Here is an 11,417-nt window from a genome sequence, read left to right on the forward strand (position 1 = left end):
GCTACAGGTCGCCTTCTGTCAGGAGTCTGTTCATTTCAACAATCGGGAGAATGTGGTACCGAAAAGTAAAAATAAATAGAACATACTGCTGGAGTTGTGGACAGTAAACAAAGCTACGCAAAGCTTCCTTCGCTTTGGCCATCGAAACTGTGAGTGGGACAGGCCTTTGCTTCTGACCTGTTTAAACCGCGCCTCTGCAAAAACGTTTATAGCATGAGAGAAAACAGTGATTCCTACACTAGGAATGCTGTAAGAAAGCTCTCACGCTCCATTACTAATAACCACTAATCATCTCGAAAGCACGCGCTCTGTTTTGACCTCCAACAACTGAGGGCCAATCGTGGCATTCTAGAAATATGTTTTGGCGAAAAGCATCCACTACGAACATCACGAATGTCACGAACCAGCGGAAAACTTTGAAGATATGTTAGCCTCTTCACCCCCGCCCCCAACACCTCATTTGAAAGCTAAGACCTACAAAACTCATCTTTTCCTTGTGTTGTTGCCGCAGTGTCGTCACTTTTCTGACATTTATTTTCAGCGTTTTTTGTTGTATTTTCACTCATTTGTATCTCTTTTGTTGCATTTTTGTCACTTTGTGTTGTTTCTTTTGTGGCTCTTTTTGTTGCATTTCCTACACTTTTTTGGTCACTTTTTTGGTCACTTTTTTGGTCACTTTTAGTCTTTTTGTGGCTTTTTACTATTGCTTTTTCATCGTTTTTGTCACTCTTGTTGCATTTTCGTACTTGTTCTCAGCTCATTTTTGTTGCTATTCTAACACTTTTTTCAAGAAGCTTTTAGATTTGGGTAAAGCCAAACTAATAATAATAATAATACATTTTATTTATATTGCACTTTGCATTTCAACGAAACCTCAAAGTGCTACAACAGAAGAATAAAATCAGAAAAAAAAACAAAAAGAACATTGACATAGTAAAACAAAGCAGCAAACAAACGAATTAGTCAGAATAGGCCTTTTTAAATAAATGTGTTTTCAGGTCTTTTTTAAAGGCCTCAACACTCTGGGGACCCTCAGGGACTCTGGCAGGGCGCTCCAGAGTCTAGGGGCGACTGCCCGGGCAAAAGGCCCTGTCTCCCATTGTGGAGAGCCTGGTCCCGGGCTGGTGAAGGGTGTGGGTGAAAGTGGACCGTAGGCGCCTTGTGGGGGTGTGTGGAGCAACTCGCTCAGTGAGGTCTGAGGGCTGTTCCATGGACACACTGGTCTGTGAGGAGGCAGATTTTGTAGTGGATTCTGTGATGGACGGGCAGCCAATGAAGGGACCGGAGGACAGGGGTGATGTGGTCATATTTGCGCCTCCTCGTCAGGATCCTGGCTGCACAGTTCTGGATGTGCTGGAGCTTCAGCAGGCTCTTACCAGGGATCCCGACGAGGAGGGCACTGCAGTAATCCGGCCTGGAGGAGACAAAGGCATGGACCAATTTCTCAGCGTCTGATTGTGAGAGGGAGGGGCGGAGTTTGGCGATGTTTCATAGGTGATGTAAGGACACTTTGCAGAGGTGGCGGATATGGTTCTCAAATGAAAGATGAGGATCAAATGGAAAAACACCATTGATAACGCGTCATGCCTGTGTGTAAACATTTACAGGCCAGGCGTGAACTCTCCAGCCCTTTATCGTCGTACGATTGATGACTCAAATGTTGGATCTGAAATGTTATCTGAAACATTTAGGTCAGTATAGTAAAATGAAAATGATGATGTTAGTTTTCTTTGGAACTTATAAAAGAATAAAAGATCCGCACAACTTAGTAGCTCTCAAGCTTTTTTAATGCTCACCGAGTAGTGTGAGGTTTCGGGCCGTAGCCCTTCAGACAAACACACCTGTATATATGTACAAAGCTTAATTGCAGGGGTCATGTGTTTTGTTTGGAACATCATCTTGGCCAGCTATTCACCTTATTCTGCCCCGCCCACTTTTGCCACTTTTTGTTTTGTCTCAGCACTTCCGTTGTACAGACACTTCCGGTCGAGTGCGATTTAAACGGAGAACGAGGGAAAGTATTAACCGTTCAAATCTAATGTTTAGTCGATTGATTTGTGTAAAATGGTCAATGTTCATTTGCACCAACATGTCAACTCTGCACCGTTTCCCAGCACGGCCGAAAAACGGCTTTGTTTTCGTGTAATAACTGATTTTATGTGGACTTCTCCAGTCCCATGTTAACAGATAGGAGAAAAGGGGCGGGCACAATTCATGGCAGCGCCCACGCGAGCCTCTGGAATAAGGTGAATATTGTGACTACAATTTATACAATTGCTACAAAAATACTTCATCTGCAGTAATGTTTTGGCTTCAAATGATCCTGGAGACACTGGCCACAGCCCAATGACAAAAGAAAACAGGTGCCATGACTCTGCATGTCATCTACACCAGCGGTCCATAATTTGGGGGTATGGCCTCCTCGAGGGGGCTTCAGAGCTGCCTGACTAAAGCATGCACTTTTCTTCTTTCTTCTATGTTCAAAATATGTAAACACAATGTTAAAGATCATTTTATAGTGTTGACAATATTTATTCTTCATAACTAGCTGAGACCCGGCCTTCGGCCGGGCCTCGCTAGTCTCCACATTTGATATTCTGAGATTATGAGTGATTACAAAGAAATGTCCAACCCGTCACACAGTTCAGCTGTAGACCAGTGGTTCCCAAGCCATTCCAAAAACTATGGCCACTACAAATGAGTAAAAGAATGAAGGCAAAAAACAATTTCAAACAAACTGCAATTGGAGTGTTTGATGCACCCGTACTCCTTTCTTATAAACTACGACAATATTTTCGCTAAACTCGGGGAACAGGATTCAAGAGACAGTGGAATAATTATGGATAAATATTAGGGGTTCAGCTCTAACGGTTCGGTTCATGGTGCAGGACCCGTGGTTTGGTGCATCACGGTAGTGTACAATCAAACAAATAATGAGTAGGTTTTGAACTGAAATAGCCTAATGATCGTTGTTAGACAGTATTTATAACCTTACAATAAAATTGGCAATGCGTTCAAAGCTGCTTTAGAATAAAATGTACCTCTGGGCTCACAATACGTGAAAGCAAAATAGAAAACAAATGGTACAGCAGCGAAGAAAAAAAAAAAAGAAAAAAAACTACGCAGTGCAGGCCATGCGCTCGTTAAGTTGTAGTTTCATTTTCGCTTTTGCTCACACGGCGGATAAATCAGTCGGAGCAGCGCGTTTGATTAGAGGCTCGTGTTTGAGCAGGTTTTGGGCACGCACGCACACGCATACACACACGCCCACACACGCACACACACACACGCGCGCACACACACATCGCCCTGTTTGGATGCGCGCGCACACATACATACACACACGCACGAACACACACACACGCGCGCACACACACATCGCCCTGTTTGGATGCGCGCACACGCACGGCAGTCAGATCTCGTGCACTCGCGTTTTTGTGACAGCGGGTTGTCCTCGGACAGCAGCACCACCAACCACGCACACACTCAGTACTGTCGCCAGGCTTCCTGGTGTTCCCAAACGGTCTCCCATCCCAGTCCTAACCAGGCCCTTCCCTGCTTAGCAGCCGAGGAACGGTCTCCCATCCCAGTTCTAACCAGGCACTTCCCTGCTTAGCTTCAAAGTCGGTATGGGAAATAAACATGGAGGCGCCCAGGCGGCGGCCATTGAGATAGCGTTTTCCATAATAGATTGTTTTCTTAACAACATATTTTATCAGTTGTTCAAATGCACATTGTCCACCCTAATTAATTCCATTATAAGACATTAATATAGCCTATATATAGGCTGCATATTATTTATGTTAGGAAAATGTGAGATTTTTCCTAACATAAATAGGATAAATGGATCTAAACTATACATGATTTGAACAGAGTCATGGAACATGAATTTTGCAACAGAAATGTGTTAAAAACAAAAGCCTCAAAGGAGGACGACTTCAGAGCGTCATCAGCTCCTCAGTATCAAATCTCATTTTACACTTATACAAATGTAAATTGGAGCTTATTTTTTGCTTTTTCTCAGCTTTAACATAATGTTTAAGTGGGTGAACTGGACAATATTTAGGCTGGACTACGCGCCGCCCAGTCCGCATGCTCATACCTCCACTCCCCATGCCTCTTCTCTCTCCTCTCCCAGTCCTTCATGTCTTTATCCAAATCCATGTGCTCTCCGCTCCGAAACCACATGGTGTTAAACAGTGACGCTGTGCTTTTAGAGCGAGAGCACTCAGCGATAGAGCAGCGCTGTGTCTTATTTTAATTACGGCTTGATTTCTTCATGAACTCATTTATAGTTCTCTCAATTGGAAATAAAAGTCAGCGACACGAAGAAGTGCGACGTATTTCAGTGGACTTAATAAGAAAAGGAGATGGACATTAGCCCCATGATGGGGAGAGAATCTAGCGGAGAGACGTAGTTGAATAGTCCAACTCCAAACACAGTAAGTGTCACTACACTCTGTTTGCTTTTCAAATGTATCTGGAAAAGGTTCATGTGAACTTTTGGTGATATAATGGGCTGTTTGGCGTGGTCTTTGTGGGGCTGTAGGCATGAATTAGTGGTTAGTGCCGCTGATATGACAGAGAAATGAAAAGGGAGGAGCTACGGTGGCTTCTGTGTGTATTCCACTCTGTCATTGGCCGCTACTTTCCGTGTGTCACCCATGATTCTCCTGTGTGTCCAAAATTGGGCTTAAAATTCAAACATGTTTGACACGAGTCCAGTCGTGACCCCTCCCACACGACGAGACACAACGCTCTGCAACTGCCTTCAACTAGTCAAGACTTGGGAAAGACTCACCATGACTGGGAATTATAGCAAAATCGGCAAGAAAAATCATGTAGTGTCAGTGTGTCATCCACGAACAAAACCTGATCCAAACATCACTCAAACCAAAACGTGCATTTATTTCATTTTTTTCAATCCCACGAACACTTTCCTTCCTTGCTGTGAGAGATGAATAAAGTCAAGTCTTATCTGCTCATGATGGTAAGCGTTTGGAGACGCGAGAGGCTGGATTTCCATGGAAACGGATGTGTGTCCTCAGCCGCTCCCAGGCAGAAGCAGATGTCCACACGCGCTCAACCATTTGTTTTTGTTTTGTTTATTTATTTGTCAGGACAGTGTACAATTACATTACGCTCCAGAGCAAAGATGACCGTACCAGACTGTAGCTTCTCAAGCTAATTTCCATCTGTAGTCCTTGGGGAAAGTGTCATAAATATACAGTGCAGTCAGAGGTCATCCATCAGCATCACATCCATAACAGATCACTCAGTCTCTTATTACATTTCATCCTCATCATCATCATCATCACCATCACATGTAAAAAACACAACAATATGCTCCCCCCTTACACATTGTGTCCTAATCATAAAAGTCCATAATCATAACAGACATTTTACTTACAGTTTAATAGCATCCTTTGGAGCTGATGCTGCAGCTCTCCAGTCCTTTACTTCTTTAGTAAAGGTTCTGAAATCTGTTATGCTCACACTTTCTGGAGGGAGCTCATTCCATTTCGTAGTGCCTATGTATGAAAGTGCAGACTGAGCAAATGAACTTTTGCATTTTGGGCTACTACACTGCCCCCTGGTGGTAGATCTCGTTACCCTTGTAGCGGTATCTGCTGTGTGGTGAACAAAAACTTTGAGTGGAGGTGGGGCCAGGTTATGAACAATCTTTAAGACCAGCTGTACATGAGCGAGAGATTTAAAGTTATCAAAGTTTAGCATTTCATATTTGTTCAGTATGGGACAGTGATGGTATTGATGGCTATTTTGGTCTAAGATTTTGAGCACATGTTTGTATAAAGATTGTAGTGGTTTTATGCTGGTTTTGTTTGCTTGGGACCAGCTGCTGATGCAGTAGGAGAAGTGGGACAGAATCACGGCGTTAAGGAAGCTTTTTGCTGCTTCTGTAGACATGGAGTGTCGTATATTTTTGAAGGTGGCCAGGTTGTACTTTGAGGTTTTGTAAGGTTTTTAATATGTTTATTGAAGCTAAGAGTGGAGTCGGGAACGAGACCTAAGGATTTGTATTCTGTCACATTTTGTAGCACTTTCTCATTTACAGTTATAGTTGGATAGGGTACATATATTATATATTATATATTTTTTTAGAGAAGAACATGGCAGCGGTTTTATCGACGTTGAGTGTGAGGTAGGAATCTTGTAGCCATTTGGATACTTTCTCCATGGCAGCTGTGAGTTTAGCTGCGACGTCAGCCATGTTTTTATCCATAAGCATACATTATTGTATCATCCGCAAACATTTGTATTTTAACATTCTTGCACACTTGAGGCAAGTCATTGATGTATATTGTGAATAGGACTGGACCCAGATTTGACCCCTGGGGGAGGGACCTTTGCATGGACATACGTTTTATTCGCACTGATTGAGCGCGATCGGACAGATAGGAAGTTAGCCAGTTTAGTGTGTTTGCTGAGATATTGTATTTAGCCTATTTAGAGAGCAGGGTTGCATGAATCACGGTGTCAAATGCCTTTCGTAGGTTAAGAAAAACGGCCCCTACCACCTCCCCTTTGTCTAAATATTGCTTTCTGTTTTCAATGGGGTGACAACATGCTGTTTCTGTTGAATGTTGTTTCCTGAATCCAAATTGCATGGGACGTAAGAGTATGTTTATTGTTCCACTAGTTGTCTAGCAACTACTTTTTCAATGGCTTTAGATCAAACCAGTAGAATGCTTATGGGTCTATAATTGGTAATGTTAGATTTATCGCCTGTTTTATATATTGGGATGACAATGGCGTGTTTAAGGGAATTAGGAAATTGACTTTGCTGGATTGAGGCGTTGGTTAGTTTTGTAATTGGTTTTATTAGGGCTTCATGATTCTGTTTAATGATTGCAGAGTTTAACCCGTAGATGTCTTTAGTTTTGGATTTAGACAATCCGGAGAGTATTTTCTTAATCTCCCTTTCATTTGTAGGTCCATCTCCATATTGTTTAGGGGCATGTTTTGGATTAGGCGGGTTGGTTTTATATTCGGTGGGTTGAAATGTTTTTCTCAGTCAAGAACGGAATTGATGAAATGATCGTTGAAGTTGTTAGCTATGGCCTTGCTATCTGTACATGTTGGTGCTTTGTATTGAATTTGTGTTATGTCACTTTTCTTGTGGTCCCAGCCAGTGAGCTTGTTAATGCTTTGCCATAGTATCTTATTGTTCCCTCAAGCTTCTGAGATGACTTTTAGGAAAAAGTTGGCTTTGGCTTTCCGAACTTCTGACGCCACCTTGTTCCTTAAGCTTTTATGGATAAGGCGATCTGTATTTTGGCCACTTTTTATATGTTTCTTAAGGGCTGAGTCTTTACTTTTTAATAGTTGCCACAAGTTGTCATTAAACCAGGGGAGATTTACTTTTCAAGATTTGTTCCGTACTGTTTTGGTGTAATTTGATATTACCCGGTTTAGCAAATTAATTAAGTTTTCAGTTATTACCTGATTACCAATCAGACCCTGAAGTTCTGTTTTCCCGGTCGGTTTGTTTTAACTCCTCTTCTAAGATTTGCATGTTTCTTTTAGGTATGACTGAGATGAAGTTGTCTTTCCCTGCTTTGTGTTTTGGTTTTTACAGTTTACGAGCTACAAGGGTGAGGTTGTGGTCTGACATGCCAGTGACAAGATTATACGTTTTTGTAATTCGGTCAGGTTTGTTCACAAGGAACGAGTCTAGTAATGTTTGGCAGCTACTGACCCTGGATGGGGATGTGATCAGTTGGGCCAGGTGGTATTTGGTTGTTATGTCCTTTAATTTTCTTCTGCGCGTCTTATCTAGTCAGTTTAGGTTAAAGTCACCCATAAGAATGATTTCACTTGTATTAAATGGCTTTAGCATATCTGTTAAGTCATCAAAGAATGAATCTTTGGCAGAGGGAGGACGATAGATTGTTATCACTGTGAAGGACATTTCCTGAGATAGTGTAATCCTAACACCAACACACTCCAGGCTACTTTCCAGCAGTTCCAGTTGTGTACATTGAAAAACATTTTTCACATAAATCATGACAGCTCCCCCTTTACATTTTGACCTGTCTTTTCTATATATACTATAGCCAGGTACATGTATTGCACCTATAGGTGTGTTTGGTTTCAGCCAAGTTTCTGATAAACATAAATAGTCTAAGTTTGAATTTGTGAGCAATTGTTGAAGTTGCTCTGTCTTGGAGGTGACACTTCTTATGTTTAAATGCCCGCCGTAAACACCTTTCGGTTTTAATGTAGGATCCCACAGAACCCTTGCATGATTTACTGTCATTAATAACTTTGTAGCCTTTTGCTTTTTAATTGCTGTATCTTTCACATCGAGGGCCAGATCTTGTGGCGGCGCAGGCTCTTGGCGAATTATTTTCTGAGTGGCGGCGCTATATGTGCCATTGGCCTCCGCCACCTGTGAGGGGGCGTCACAAGAGGAGGCGCTGCACTGATGGAATCACGGCTGACATTCACTTCCTGGTTTACATTGCGCTGTCTTGCGTTCTTTGTTAAGCCTTAGGCTCTCACAGGTCAAACTAAAAATTGTATTTACCCCATCGTGAGCTAAACCATGTTCACGTCTCGAGAGAAAAAGAGCTACAGCGTCCGCTGTGGTGCGTATCGGCCTGCGCTTGGCGTGAACGCGAAGCAAAACAAAAGCACATGTTCACCCCCCACTCCCACACAACCACTCTCCTGGACGCGGAGTCGATCTGGTTGGAGGAAAATATGTGTGTCTCCACCCACTTAAATGCGCTAAGTCTGGAGTGGCAAGATCACAAAGTGCGCTCCTACTGAGCGCAAAATGTCACGCTATCGTCTCCGTTTTGATGCACAAGATCGGGCCCCTAGTGTCCTGGTGTTCTTGCCAGGTGTTGTTGCCTGTTTTGCGCATGTGCTCTTTCTAGCTTTTGCCATGTTTGTAGTACCGGGGTGCAGGACGTACAACAAACAAGGACCGTGACGTCGCCCGGCATGGCGCAGCCGGGGCCCCACCCTGGAGCCAGACCTGGGGTTGGGGCCCGAACGCGAGCGTCTGGTGGCCAGGCCTCTCCCCACGGGGCCCGGCCGGGCACAGCCCGAAGGGACGACGTGGACCCACCACCCGCAGAGGGATCCGTAGGGGTCGGGTGTGGAGAGGACTGAGTGGCAGTCAGAGGCAAGTGCCTCGACGACCTGGTCCACATGCACAGCTTCTGGCGTTCGGGACATGGAACGTCACTTCGCTGGGGGGGAGGAGCCTGAGCTTGTTCGGGAGGTTGAGAGAAACCAGCTACATATACACTGCGTTCCAAATTATTATGCAAATGACATTTTTCTAAGATTTTCTAAATTGTCAACTCAAAGGAGAGTCAGCATAATTTTTAAGTCTTTAACTGGTAGAGGATCATTTAAATGTGGTGGAAAAAAATTCCTAGTGATAACAGTATTTTTTTCAAAAATAAATATAGTAAAAACCTCAAAATCTACTGTTCCAAGTTATTATGCAACTCATCGTTTCAATACATTTTAAAGCTTGTAATTAACTGAAAATGGTCATTTGTTGTATTTGTAGCATTAGGAGGTCATATTTACTAAAATCAAAAGCTATTTCAATCAAAAAAATATTAACAGGTCGAGTTATATTTTACCATAGGAGCCCTTGTGTGATAGCAGCTTCAAAATTCTTAAATCCATTAAAATTGTACGTTTTTGGACAGTTTCTGCTTGGATTTCTTTGCAGGATGTCAGAATAGCCTCCCAGAGCTGCTGTTTGAATGAAAACTGCCTCCCACCCTCATAGAAGTTTTTTTTGTTGAGGCTCCAAATGTTCTCAACAGGGTTGAGGTCAGGAAAGGAGGGGGTCCACATCATGAGTTTCTTCCCTTTATGCCCATAGCAGCCAGTGATGCAGAGGTATTCTTTGCAGTAGGACATGGTGCGTTGTCATGCATGATGAGGATTTTGTTAGGGAAAGCACAGCTCTTCATTTTGTAGCATAGAAGACAGTGGTCAGTCAGAAACTCCACATATTTTTCAAAGGTCATTTTCACACCTTCAGGGAGCCTAAAAGGGCCTAATGGGGCCGACCAGCTCTCCCACCATGATTCTGGCCCAAAACATGACTCCGCCACCTCCTTACTGACGTCACAGCCTTGTTGGGACATTGTGGTCATTCAACAACTATCTACTACTCCATTGATTTGACCATCCAGGGCTACACGGCGCTCATCAGTGAACAAGACTGTTTGAAAATGAGTCCTCATGTATTTCTGATCCACTGCAGCCGTTTCTGTTCATCAGCATTCAATTAACCGTTTAGGGGAGGCCCGGATAGAGGGTTTATGCACAACTGCAGCCTCTGAAGGGTCCTACACCTTGATGTTTGGGCGACTCCAGATGCACCAGCAGCTTCAAATACATGTATGCTGCTTTGTGGCATCTGTTCTCCTAATCTGATGTGTTTGTCTGGCAGAAACCGTCCATATTGTGCCTTTATCGGCACAAAACGGAGTGTGCTCTGAATCATCCACAAATCTCTTAGCAGTACGATGATTACGCTTAATCTTTCATGAAATATCGAAGGTTTTCATACCTAGACCAAGGCATTCAACTATTTCACGCTTTTCATCAGCAGAAAGTCCCTTTTTCTTTACCATATTGCTTGAAAATGACGATCTGCATAATAAAGTGGAACACCCTTTTTCAGTAGTTTTTCCCTTAACTGGGCTTAACCCGACAACTAATCATCCCAGGTCTCTGAGATTAATGTCAATGATTCATAGAGCACCAAGACACAATACCATCCATGAGTTTCATTATTATTGCTTTTTTTTTTTTACCTTTTTGACACAAAAATCCAATTTGCATAATAATTTGGAACGCAGTGTAGTCGGGCTCACCTCCACGCACAGCTTGGGTTCCGGATCCCAACTCCTGGAGAGAGGCCGGACTCTCCATTTTTCTGGAGTTGCCCGCGGGGAGAGGCGGCGGGCTGGGGTGGGTTTGCTCATATCCCCCCAGCTCAGCCGTCACGTGTTGGAGTTCACCCCGGTGGACGAGAGGGTCGTGTCCCTACGCCTTCGGGTCGGGGACAGGTCTCTCACCGGGCCCAACATCGGTGCAGAGTATCCGGCCTTCTTGGAGTCCCTGGGAGGGGCGCTAGATGGTGCTCCGACTGGGGACTCCATTGTTCTGCTGGGGGACGCCCACGTGGGTAACGATAGTGAGACCTGGATGGGAGTGATTGGGAAGAACGGCCTCCCCGATCTGAACCCGAGTGGTGTTCTGTTATCGGACTTCTGTGCTAGTCGCAGTTTGTCCATAACGAACACCATGTTCGAGCACAAGGGTGTCCATAAGTGCACGTGGCACCAGGACACCCTCGGCAGGAGGTCGATGATCGACTTTGTAGTTGTGTCGTCTGATCTCCGGCCGCG

The sequence above is a fragment of the Gobius niger genome (genome assembly GCF_951799975.1).
Source record: "Gobius niger genome assembly, chromosome: 18".
Classification (NCBI taxonomy): Eukaryota; Metazoa; Chordata; class Actinopteri; order Gobiiformes; family Gobiidae; genus Gobius; species Gobius niger.